The sequence below is a fragment of the Stegodyphus dumicola genome, chromosome 10 (genome assembly GCF_044657685.1).
Source record: "Stegodyphus dumicola isolate Sdum_Otavi_A_Nest chromosome 10, ASM4465768v1".
NCBI classification, from domain to species: Eukaryota; Metazoa; Arthropoda; class Arachnida; order Araneae; family Eresidae; genus Stegodyphus; species Stegodyphus dumicola.
Genome location: NC_140777.1, coordinates 119,260,364 through 119,274,799, shown reverse-complemented (window position 1 = coordinate 119,274,799; position 14,436 = coordinate 119,260,364). Strand labels below are relative to the sequence as shown.

The following is a 14,436-nucleotide window of genomic DNA, read 5'->3' as shown; positions in this document are numbered from 1 at the left end:
GTGCTTATTTTGCTTAATAGTTAATCTAGCTCTTCTTATTTGAATTAAACCTACCCCCAAAAGGAAGTGTGATGGTTACAATTAAATTTTCAAGAAGAGAACGTGTTTCATATTTGTGTAGACGGACATCAAAATGATGGCTCACATCTGCCCGAACATCGTGGCCACTAAATACACTCCTGCATGGTGATTATTCATTGGTAAAGATGGTGTCTTTCAATAATAAGGCAGTGCTTTAAGTTCCTTTGCGAAGGAAGTTAAAGGAATAACTCCAAGATTATGACCAGAAATTCTCTTTATTCCACTGCCACAAGTTAACTAGGCAAGATTCCAGTCGAGCATTTGTGATTTGAGTTGAAGAAATGATTATGAGCAATGCTGTAACAACGTTATTTACAGAAAGTGAGATATTTTCTTGTTGCATTCAAGGTACCAGATTTCATGAGAAATCTATAAACATTGAATAGGATCTGTTAATTTGTATTCTTTTAATGGACACGCGTAAAATATGTAACTTGATATGTATTTTGGAAATTTTTTGTATTACTTTCATATGTGAAACATAATTTCTGCTGCTGCGAACAAAAACAAAAAGTATGGAAATGAATGCTTTAGCCTCAGCCAAATTATATTAAAAGTGGAAATACCACAGTTCTTTTGTTGATACAATGCTTTTCATTAAGTCTGCAGAATCATGTTAGGCAACAATATGTTCGTACTTAAAGTAATCAGTTACCTAGTTGTATTATAAAATTGAAATATTATGACCAAATATTTATTTTATTTAGTTGCGCAATAGTTACGAAACAATAATTTGTAGCAAATGACTCTATGTTGCGAAGTTATTACTATTTTTGTGACTTCTTCAATTTCAACAATACAATATAAGAATCAGAAAATTTTTATTGCAAAAAACATGTTCATATAGTAAACCTCGTCACAATACGCATCAAGCAAATACTACATTCATAAACAATGTGAAGTTGAACTTTACGAAGTCATTATTAACAAACTGATTTCTTTCTCCAATAGTGCCACAGTACTCTATTTTTTACCATCTCTAGCAATTATTTCAATCTGTATCTACAGTCACACCTCGCGTACTAGTAAAAAGTAGAGTTTCAAATAAGAAACTATATTTCATATTCTAAATCCATAATCTTTAGACGTTAAACTGTTTTTACGTGTACGCTAAGTATATTTGGAACCATCTTGGTATCTGATTCTGAACATATATAAATAAAAATAATATAAGTTAGTTAATTACGTTTTTTGATTACAGATTTCAAATAACTGTACGGCCTATTTTACCCTTTGTCTTATATATATATATATATATATATATAAGACAAAGGCTTATATATATGACAAAGACTTATATATATATATATATATATATATTATTTCTGCACATTATTTATATTATTAATTTTCCGCATATTTTAAAATTAAATACTTAAACGCGTATTATTAATGTATGTTTACCCAAAATTTACATAATTCTAAACGAATTGTTATTCTAAATATACAATAACATACTGAAATTTTAATATATTTTTAAGTTAATTAAATAGGAATTTTTCGGATTCATCTATTGATTGAATAAAGTTAACTCACTGTACAAAAGAATTACCTTAAGTTAACTATAACGTAGTATGTTAAATATTAAATTCTTTCCTGAAATATTATTCCAAAACAGAGCTAAATGCTGAAAAAGTAAACGACTTTTTATGTGTTCCATAATTTTGAAATGTTCTCCTTTTACATTAATAAAACATTATTCCAAACCGCAACTAAATGCTGAAAAAGCAAACGATTTTCTATGCGTTTTTTGAATGTTCTTCTTTCTCATTAATATTAATTTGTCTTATATATATTCAGAACCAAAGTGTTTATCGAATTATTTTCCATTAGAAATCTGCCTGTGAAGTTCATTCAAAACATGCTAAGGATCAATGATTTCGGTAATAATATTGATTTATGAACTATAAATCTACAATATTTTGAAATAGTTTAATCTCTACTGTCAGCACAAACGGTAAGAAAATAAGCTGAAGTTGTTAACATGAATTTCCGTCGAACTTTAGAAGATCCTAGCAAAGTTTTTCCCCCTTTTAGTCTATAACTATGAATCATCTGCAGTATAAATATTTATAAACTGTAACTGCGACAAAACACCAAAGTTCCAAGGACATTCATTCATTTTATGATTTTAATACATAATATTCTTAAATTATTAAACAACAAATTGGTAATGTACATATCAAAAGATTGCATATGTATTCCAAAAGAATTCTTCTTCAAAATGTGCACTTAGAATGATTCTGACAGCCTTTATGTTCATAAAACATTTCAAAAGATTAATCTTAAATATCAATTTCATATAAAGTAAAATTATAAATGAAAATCCTTTTCTTATTGAGGCTTAATAACATTTAAGTGATCGACTTTGAAAGGAAGAATTCTTTTTCAAGCCATTATAATACTTATTACCATTATCACACAAATTTCAACTTCATCTTTAACAGCAATATTGATTAATATAACATAGACAACACTGTAAACACACGTCACTAATATTTATATATATGTATTATATAAATAGTTGCATATATCACAGAATAACATAGTTATTTTAACATTAGAACTGACAGACACGAAATTGAAGGCTTCTGGTTTGTACACGTCGTTCCCACTTGATTGAGAAACGGAAGGGATTTACAAGAAGCAGTGCTGCCACATTATATTTAACAATTATTATTTTTAAGTAAAATATTTTATTTTTATTGTAAAACAAGTGCGCATAATTTTTTTCATTACTGAAATAATATTGACATGAAAATAAACTAAACCAGTACATTCTCCGAAATACATTTTGCATAATTAGTATACAACAATTATATGGTATGTATGTAAATACATATAAATTAACATTATGAGTTTTCAAAAATAATTTCTGCCGTATTCTTCAGCATATATTGCGAAAGTGAAACAAATGCAGTTAATACTTCTCAGAGTGATCATATTCTATTCTAAATCGTGTTTATTTAATCATATATGTACCCAAATCACATGAGTGAGAGCTAAAACAGTTTAGCCGAGAATATCCATAAAAAGTAATCCTTCTTATTTCCATGCTACAATCATAGCTTCTTTTGAGTCCTCGAAATAAAGCACGCAGCATATTTCTAATACAAATAACAATAAATAAATGAACAAAGTTGCAAAAATATTAGTGCATAACATTTATGAAAAGTAAATAATTAAATAAAATTGTTATGAAGGAAATACATTAATTCAGCATGTTCATGGTTAAATTTTAAAAATTCCAGCATTAATATATACAGTCTTCAAAAGCAGGTACAAAAGTCAATTTGTGTTACGCAAGAACGCGACTCCATGTTATTTGCTACTATTATCTGCCAATGATTACTTTATATGCAAACTCCTTAATGTACATTTACATGCATTTCATAACCGCAGTCATTTAAAACAGCGATATGTAATCCACGGTCCGCCGGATCCATACAGCTCTCAGAGTCCATCACGTAAAGCCGAAAATTAAAAAGAAAATAAATAAATAAATAAAAAGATGATTGGATGTGTCACTGAAGTTGATAATTAGATGTTGAATGACTTTTGGTGGTTATGACTGCTTACATAAATGAGCTGAATTTTAATTCGAAAAAAATTATTGGATGTTTAAAAAATAACTGTATTCGAAATTTAAGTGAAACTTTGGCTGTCTTACATAACAGCAGTTTAATTCACTCCAAAATTTTGTTTCAATAAGTTGTAGAGACCATTAAGCAATTCTTTTTCTTTTTAAAAGAAAGATAATTGCTTTTTCTCCAAAAGCGTAGCTAGAGGGGGGGGGGCAAGGGGGACATCTGTTCCCGGGCGCAGAATCCAAGGGGCGCCAAACTGATGTTACGACATTTTAGAATTAAATATTTTCCTTCCTTGGCAAGCAGTAGGGAGCGTGAAATTTTCAGTTGCTCCTGGGCGCTGAAAACCCTAGCTACGACTCTGTTTTTCTCCCTCTCTCTTTACAGCGACAAATAAGAAAAATGAACTGCCATCACTTGCCCTCTTGACGGGATTCGAACTAAGAATTTTCGAATACCCAGCTGGGTGTGTTAATAAAGATTTAACCGCAAGAAACGACAGATAATGCAATGATTCCTTACATTCTTTCCCTCTTAAAAGAGAGGTCAAAGAGACCCAGTAAGTCATGATACCCGTTAGGACTAACCTAGTGATGGCAATTTATCATCTACTACATTTATTTCGGGAGACACAGTAGATAACTATTAAGGACATATTTTGAAGCCAGAAAAATCAACTAAGACCTCGCTGGAGTTTGAATCATGAACCATCTAAGTGCCTGATGGATGTAGTAACCAATTACAACAAAAGAGCATGACAGGCGAAACTGAATCACATAAGTTTAAAAAAAATTGATATGGCCAGCAGATGACTTCCGGCCAATTCAAGTTTTAAATAGCAACGAGCTTTAAATAAAGTATCACTTACGGTTGATCGTTTGTAAACAGAATTTAATGTGTTGATTCACAAAATAGAAAGGTCTGCAATACGAAATTTTTGGTCATATTTTATTACGTGTAATTGGCTTCCTTAATTTTGAAGGAAGCTTGATTTATAATTTGAGTTATATTTTATTACGTATAAAAACTGGATTTTCTAAATTTATAGCAACATAATGAAATGTTTACCCTTTAATTTCTTTTATTAAATTTTATTTCTTTATTGGACTGTTAAATAACATATAGTTTAATTGGTTTTAATTGAAAAAATGAAGTGTTTATAATATCTTTGAATTGAAATAAATACTTTGAAGCGAATACATATTTAATTTTATTTTACGTTATTTCTATAGTATCGACAAACCTAAATTCATTTTGATATGCACCTACTATATCCCCGCCATATTTTAGTATTAGTAAGTAATGCTCGTTCAACTGCAATAAAATGTTATGGTTTGTATATGCAATAATATGTAATGTTGGTCGCTGCAAAACTGTTATGGGTTGGAAGTAAAATATTTTCTGTTGTCCAATTTTCCTCCAAATCTAATCAATTCTTTATATGAATGCAGAAAGCTTAAACAAGGAAAACTGAATTTTTTGAAATTTTGATATAAAAGTTATCGCGGACCAAAAAAAATCGTCACACGCATACACAAGACAGACTGACGTAGTCAAAATGTATTGTAGGGACCCTAATTCGTGCTTATTCACTGAAAACTCACTATCGAATTTTTGAACTGGAAATTTTACTTCCCTTACCTATGTATATAGGTTGCAGAGCTTAAATTGCCCCGGTACTTCTCAGTTTTCGAGATAAATTCTAATTTCAGCCGGAGCGCACCGTAGCCCTAAGTAAAAACCTCCGGCACTTCTTTTATGTAAGTGAACCACAATTTTCGCACAATTTAAATATGCCTTAAAATTCAGTTCTAATTTCTGAATGCAAGTCTGTCTTTCCTCGCACAGAGGTTGAGACTTTTAAGGAAATTAAAGGCCCCAATCATATGTCAAAGGCTTATTCTCCAGGATATGTGATGAATATATGACAAGGGGTAAATTTTGCATTCCTCAAAGAACTAAAAGTGATACCGTGGTCGTGATCGTACCACGCTAGTGACTTCCTACTACAGAGCTCCTGTAGACATTCCGAATGATGTAACCAAACGGCGGGACCACTGCTGTCACTTGTACAGAGAAGTCTTATGTTTGTTCTCACGGTTGTATTCAGGAAAAGTATTCAGGGAAAATTTCCGCTTGACGTCTAGAATTATATCGACAGGGCATCGCGATCAAAAAGTCTTGAACTCTTCTCTCTTTATTTTCAAAGCTACACTCTTCTGTTAAATTTCTTTCCGCATCCTCATACTGTTTATAGAATTCTCACTATTCTCATTAGTGGAGCTTAAATCTTGAATCTATTGCGGAATCTTTAGTCTGCGAGCCGAAGACCTTTACTACCATAATTTACGATTGTCTCTAAAGTTCGTCATTTTTGCTTTTAATCGTTTTATCCTTTTTTATTAGTGTGCTGGAAAAAAAAAAAAAAAAAAAAAAAAAAAGATCATCTTTGGAAATAGAAGATTATACGTATAATTCGGGCTTAAACTCAGACGGAGATCGGCTGAGCTGCTTCTTAACGTCTAAGTGGAATTGTAATTCCAACCGATCCCCAAAATAAGACAAGGTCCGATACTTTTTTTCCTAAACTATTTAAAATTAATTTAATAATTTATTAGATTTCTCTTTATTTTTTTACATGTTTCTTAATTTAAATTTATTATTTAATTAATTAATTACTTAATTAATTAATTAAATTAATCAATTCATTAATTTGATTAAATAATTAAAATAATTGATATTAATATTAATTTATTATTTAATTATTTTATTTATTTATTTATTTTTTTTTTCCCCTCACAGTCTTTCATAGGGCTCCGGTACTTCTAATTTTAGAAATTAAACCCTGGTAGGTTGGCAGGAGGTAAAAAATACCTTGAAATTGATTGTCATTTTATTAGAAAGCTTTGAAGAATTTTAAGATTTCGGGCGGGGTGTGTGTGCATTTTCACTACATTGCTTTTTCATTCTCAGATGAAATCAACCTTATCTGCAAATTTACTCGCAGACTGTAAGAGCATACCGTCAGAAAAAAAAATTATGAATGAAAATTATTTATGCAGGTTGCAGGTTTTTATAAGTTCTTCATAATTAAGTGTCCATAGTTCTTACAGTCTTTTTTTTTTTTTTTTTTTTTTGTTTTGTTTCGCTATTTTATAAGTTCTGCCACAAATCGTCGAAATTCCATGAAAGACTTTACAGAAAACTGCAGATTAGAAAAATAATTATACGTATTTAATTATGTGCTGCTATTCATGACAGTAACTGCTATACATGTGATGTTATAGATCGCCATTTTTTTTCTTTTTTAATATACTCACTTATTCATTCATCTGCCAAAATAATCAGAAGATAATAAGTCTGTTCGCAAGAATTTAGTGACGCATACTTATGAGTATATTTTATCAGCATACAAAAAAAAAAAAAAAAAAAAAAAAAAAAAAAATGTACATTAAACAACAAAACTGCTATAAGAATCTGAAAAGAATACAAGCAAAGAATCACCGCTTGCTATGAACGAACATTTATGTACTTTTATTTTACGAAGGAGCCCAAAAGGGAAAATACTTCATTTCTCGTTAAATGTTTCCCAATCCAATAAACATAGACAAACTACTTTAAGAACTCTATACGTTTCTCCATAATTAGAATCTATTAAATACCCAACCAGAGAAAACATGAAGTATTCGTGATATACTCAGGCATTTTGTGACGAGTTCCATTACTTATGACGTGAAGCACAAAGCTATGTGTAACGAAGTATTGATCATTCATTCAATAGCTGGCTCGAAAAAATATGTATTTATTTTTTGCCATTGATCGTCTTACTAAATCGTTCTCGTAAATGGCTCGATTTTATTTTGCTTTAATTTAAAGAAGAAAAATTACTTCTTTAAGTGCACCTTTCGCCGTGTTATTAGTGTTTGTTTTACAATCAGTATCATTTTAAATATTTTTTGAAATGCAAACTATGAGAAAAATTTCTTGATATTCAAAACTAAATTATTTATCGAATTGTTTTACTATTTACTTCTTTTTTTCATTTGAATTATAAGAATTACTTAAATTGATAATAATCCGTTGTTAACATTATTCGATAGCTCGATTGCTTCGCATGAAAAATGGCTTTTACTTTTTTTAATGGCCAGTGTTATTTATAAATGCACCTTAAATTATTAATATCCTGTATTCCAAGTTACCACATAAAGCTGAAACACTGAGATTTTTGCAAAACAAAGTGAAGTGAATCAAGCCAACGCAAAGCTGAAACAAGTTGAGGGTTTTACAAGACCACGATATATTGAAGCCAGTCAAGTCAAGATGAAGCTGAAATAGTTTAAGATATAGAACTTATTTCATTGATGCTAAAAAAAAAAAGATTTTTTTTCCGGGTGTATATAGAACTTATTTCATTCACATTCAAATGTTTTTATACATTTTCTTTTCAGGCTTATATAGAGCTTCTAAATTTTGCTCTGGTTGCAGCTCGCTCATCTGGCGTGCTTGCCCTTTAGTTACCGTTAAAACTTTAAATAATTTTACAAAAAGAAACAGACGGAATATATATTAAGGAATACGATGTGTGGAAAATTAAACAGAATTCGAAGCTATTTTATTAAATTTCTGTAGGGAGGAAAAAGATTAAATAAGCCATTTCTGTATAAAACTTGCTCTCTGTTTAAATTTTTGACTTATTAAATAATAATTTTTATATATTTGTAACATTATTTAAATTCGAAATTCAGAATTGTTTCGAGTCTCGAAATGATAAAGCTTTATGAATGATAAAGCTTAATGAATGAGCAAATGGCAAGAACGTTGTTTAAAAAAATTAGAATTAGATTTTTATTTTATTTTTTTTAAATAATTTTTTGATTTATTTATAAGGGTCTTAAACACTTTAAGTCACTAAAACTCGCTTTTTTGACTATATACTCGGACTATTTTGTCATATTACACAATAAAATACAAAATAAACAAGAAGTCTTTGTTCTAGACATCCTGTCAATATTAAATCTAACATTGTGTTTCAAAAATGGATTCTTGTCCCTTCAGAGCTCAATTTTGATTTTACTAATTATTTTATTTTTTTTTTCTTACGAATTTATCCGCTTGTTTCAAAATAACAAAAGCTTCTTCAAATTGTATCAGTATAAACTGAATTTCGATGAAAGTATTTCAAAGCTCTTTCAACTGCGATCTTTTTAGGAGTTTGATGATATTCGAATAATATGTCTAAATCTTACGAGTATTTTACTAGTTTTGAAAATGAGTTTTTATCCTAAAATGTTTCTGGAAATGCCTTATTTTTTACTCTAGATATGAATATTGAAATATTCTCAGGAATTGCTGATTATTCGCAAACCCACAAAAAGTCGCCGACTCACTGGTGACATTGTGAATTGGAGAAAAATGCTTATTTAGGTAAATTTAGGGAGATAGGTACTATTCTGTTCGCAAAAAAATATAAAAAGACGTATTTTATAAGAAACAGGAAATTTTAAAAAGTACCCCCCCCCCAAAAAAAGGGGGGCCGATATTTACATTTTTAAGCCAGTGGATATTATCCAGCAGAATAATGGTTAAATATTAATACGTGCACTCAAACATATGTATGGTACTCACATGCGTTCGTTGGCTGTTGTCGAGTATATACTCGAGAATATGCCAAAAATTCAAGCAATTGTACCAAATGTTGAAACTGGAGATGCGAGTAATTAGGATGTGTCTAATAGGATTTCTGAAAGGAAAATAAATTTAAATTGGATAATTGTATTTTAGTATGTTAATTTGTAAATGGGTATTTTAGTACCACGCCCTAAAATTCGTTTTGATTTTTGCAACAATATACTTTAACTAAAACCTTAGTCTTTTAAATGCATGTTTCCGTTGAAATAAATTTGGTCTTGATGTGTTAATTAAATAACACCCAAAAACTAAATGAATTTATATAAATATGTTATAATTTTATGATAATATTATCAATATATATGCTATAAATTTATGATAATATCAAAGTAAAGAAATTTGCAATAAATTTATAGTGTGATATATCAAGTTTTAATAGGTTATTAGTACTTACGTAGTATCCCGTCGAACGTGAAAGTTGGCTACCATCGATCCATAAAAGTTGGTGAGATCCCGCCAAAGTTGTCCCAATCGTTTCTGCCGAATTCAAAAGGAAGTAACGTCTCTTTATTTAATAAACAATCAGTATTCGACCTCTTTCGTTCCTGCGTTTCGTAAAAACGCTTTTTTTCATTTCTAGTATTTTGTTCCGATTTTACTGCCCCTCTGATTTTACTGGAAACTCTGTTTAGAATGATATAAGTACAAACTTTCCGCAGGTAGTTGTTCCAATCTATTACCGTTTTGTTATATTCAGCTGGCCACATCGTTCCTATTAATACATTTTTTTTTTATGGTAAGATCCCAAAAATTTGGAAATAATTCACTGCTTGCTGTTTAATAGAAGGCAGCTCCAAAATTTTAATATGTTTTCTCAAAATGAATGAAAAACATAAAAGTATTAATTTACATTCTAGTCCATTTAAGCAAAAGGTAGCTTATCGAGAATCAGTGGAAGAATGCCGATATTGCGAATGTGTTCTTACTTCACCTTGACCATAACCGACGCTAAATAGCGCTGATTAGCGACAGTTTCACTGCCGGCGGGATAATTCATAAGTGCCGGTTATTTATTCAACTATGACTCTATCTCCAAAGGAATTAGTCTTTCTATTCTTATACTTATTACCTACATTTTGCGTTATAAATCGGCGGTTAAAAACAAACTACTCCTAGAATAAATAAAACCAAGCCTCTACACTTGAGATTTTCCACAAATTGCTGATTAAAGTATTCATCAACAGAAAACAGTAGCTCATTATATATATATATATATATATATATATAATAATCATTTTGTATATATATATATATATATATACAAAATGATTAAAAAATGATTATACAAAATGATTAAATGTACCAATCTTATAGAAAGTAGCATAAATAAGGGAAAGAAATTTTAATCTCTTTTACTGAGTAGCTCCTGGATTTAGTAAAATTTATTATTGAATATAAAAATTTAATCAAGATGAAAAAATTTTAAATGCTTATGACCAACATTTGACCGCAATTATCCACATTCTCTGTATCTCAAAAATTACAACATATAAGCTTTAGAATAAATGTTAAGATAGTAGATAAAAATATACTCTCATTTTGGCACGTAAAACTATACAGAACAGAAAAAAGCTGTATTTGTTAAGTTTTTTGGGCTTTTCATTGGCAACACTGCAAAAATAAATTCATATAATATTACACACATAACAAATTTAATTCTGATAAGTTGGCACTGTAGACAGTCGAATGCTTCGATGTTCTTTTGTTAAAAATAACATTTCCTATTATTTTTTACCTAAAGAACACATCAATGAGTAGATTACAGTTGTTGTTCTGACATTAAATATGCGCTGATACACACTGAAAATATTTGTGAAAATAACTAATTAAGAGCACATAAACGTTATAAAATAATTTTATGTATGCATGCAGAATAACTCTCCATTAGAAAAACAGCTCATTCTTTATTTTAAAAATATATGAGTTATTTTTATATCTATAAATGGCATCATAGATATATAATGGCTTACCTTTGTTTCCGGGCGCTTGTATTTTTCAAATTTATTTGCATAGCTCTTGTACTAAATACTGAAACATAGACTTTAATTTTTTTAATATATTACTTCTTTTTTATTTTAAGCAAAAATAAATACCGTCAAAATATGCCTTGTAATAAAATCAAAAAGTGTTAATCAGTAACTCGCACAATAATTCGGACACTCCAAATTTTTGTTCAGATATTTTAATAGTCAGTATTTCTTATTATAATTTATTATCAAGAATTATCGTCTGCATTTAGAAAATTTTACTTATTTAACAAAATGTCTTAATAATTCTATATCTGAAATGAAGATGGGCTGATGCTGCCAGTTCTGTTGGAAATTTAGTAATTAATCTTTTTAAAAACGGTAAAAGCATTCGAAATATATATATATATATATATATATATATATATATATATATACAAAAATTCTTGATGTAAAGCGTTTAACTATCTTAGATTTAATATAACGATGAAAATTGCATAGAACTGCTAAAAATGCAGTGGATTTCTGAATTATATTAAGAACAGCAGATTTATTCATCGAAAAATCATACAAGATACAAAAATTAAATCTGTAAAACGCTCAACTTCAAATTGACGTTTAAGTTTTAATGTTATTTATTCAAGTTTTTTTCCTTGCTGCCTCTTTTCGCTACGATGTAGATTTGAGGAGCAAGATGTTTTACTGTAAAGTTTATAAATTTACATATAGAGTGTGAGAGTTTGTTCTGCGTTTCGCTGCCTTGCCGACTGAAGAAAACAACTGTTCGCTATGCTAATGCTGGTCTTGCAGGAAATACCTTACATCAAGGTTCTTTAATATACTAAGGTTAGGCCAGGAACGGAAAAAGCGTGCCATTGGTTGCTGGTAGTGACGTCACCCGGGAGACAAAACGCATCGGCCGACGCGTCTGCTACATGATTTCGGTAATGGAAAAAATGTAAACTAAAGCAAAATGATCATTTTATATGTGGTAGATACACCAGAAATACCGGGTATATACTTTCCGATTAAGTATTTTGTTAAAGAAAATGTTTATTTTATGCACAGAATTCGTACGAATGCTGAAAATAATTGTAAACATTAAATTCTTTTCGTAAAGGAAAGCATTAGAAAATGAAAAACGATATTTAAGTTAATTAAGGGAAATAAATATTGTAAAACAAGGTATTTTTCAATATTTTTTCGTAGTATTGTTTGCACTAAATAAATCTTGTTGAACAGAACACATGATGGCATAACTGCTAAGACCATGGTAAAAACATAATCAGAAAGTATTATTCTATTTATTTTCATTGCTCATGCACTTTTTTTAACACAAATGAACTTTGACATTCCATGAGAAATATATGATCGTGATTTTAAGTTTACATATCTAAAGCAAAAATATATATAAAAAGATTTGACTTAACAAATTCATATTTAAATACCATAAAATTCTACAAATTTCTTAATATCCGTCATTATACTTTTAAATAGTATACTTATCACATTCTTTTTAAAGCGAAAAGTCACTTCATACTGATTCACTTCAGATTTTAGCAGAAGTGCATATATTTTCAGTATAATCTAAAAGTACTCTTATAATCCCTTACACTCCCAAGATTTCTATATAACATTTATCCTGACGTGATTATTTGCTATAGTAAATAATCTTCGATATTGGCATCCTATTCTTCCTTCCATACATTAAAAATGGAACAATTAAAATACATTTTCTTACACATATACGCACAATAATAATAATAATAAACTTGCCCTACATCTTAGTTTCGGCCCACCAGCGGCTGAGCGGTAAAGTCGCTGAACACTGGTAGTTCGGTTCGAATCCCGCGAACGGACTGGCTGCATGGGCGTTTTCGTGGTTTTCCTCATGTGTAACGTGTATACGAGCCAGTTTCCCTGAGAAAGTCCTCCACGAAGGCATCACACCTATTGCGCAGATAGCCCTAGTGTGCTTTGCCATAATTAAATACACCACCACATCTTAATTTCAATTCAGCCTGTACACAAATTAAATATTTTTAATTACTAATGTATTTTTATCAGGTTGTTTCTTAAAATACTTTTGTTATACTCGAAGTATGTGTTCAATATTGAATTATTTTTCTTTCTCTTATAATTAAAAACAAGTTATATGAAATCAAAATTAAAACATATGCAGCAGTTAAATAACACTGAACAGAATATCTTACTTACACTTTCGCTATTTTTTCGCTAGCATTATACACAGATTTGTTTTCCTTCAGATTCAAGCATGTGTAAGTTATATCAATTAAATTACATCACACATACCTGTATGCATCAGTTAAATAACACTGAAGGAAATATGTCACTCACTCATTCGATGTTTGCATCATAGTGTGGTCGAGAAATTGTTCTTTCCTCACGGTGAGGCATGTATCAGTTTACTTAGTTCGCAAAGCTTAACCCAGACGCTGCTTCAATACATAGAATTACGTTTGGGATGTAAAGAAAGTAACCAAAACATGTGAATGAAGTTGGATACTCGAATTTATTAACTAATCATTCAGGTACTCAGTATTGGTAAACATGACACTGAGTTTAAATATCTCACTACGATGTCTCATACACAAAATGAAGATTATGATAAAAAATTATTTAAAATGAGAAATTTTTCAATTTAAAGGTAAAATAGCAGTAAAATGAAAAATAAATGTAAAATTACATCACAGTTATGCATGAAAACTACATAAATTCATTAAAAAAATAGTTATTTTATCTGGTTGTAAAGAGTGTTTTCCGCCAAGAAACGTATTAACGTGTATAATTCTGACACAACGCTATAGCACAATTTGACACTTCCGCCTAGGTATAATAGCAAATTAACAACACAAATCAAATCAAACTGTTGATGCAACGAAAGTAAACAAACGCCAAGAACTAACGCTGTCACCCACATGACGTCATGCGTATGTGGCATAACTTTCTCCCTGCACTGCGCATCGCTCTTGGGCCCCGACCTTACATTGACTAGACCGTCAATCTCGGAACGCCTTCTATTGTTAGCTGGGCGAGTTCAATATACGCAGGTGAGAGGAATAGAAAGGAAAGGTTCCGGAATAGTTACCAAC

The 14,436-nt window shown here is 30.0% G+C and overlaps 1 protein-coding gene across 1 annotated transcript in view; it reads right to left on the bottom strand.

Annotated features, from left to right (window-relative positions):
* Nucleotides 1–887: 887 nt before the first annotated feature.
* The window catches only part of LOC118197570 (uncharacterized), an 87,180-nt gene continuing 73,631 nt past the window's right edge, over nt 888–14,436 (bottom strand). The window contains exon 8 of the mRNA XM_085825449.1: nt 888–3,188. The gene's annotated coding sequence lies outside the window, so the exon portion shown is untranslated. The remainder of the gene's footprint in view (nt 3,189–14,436) is intronic.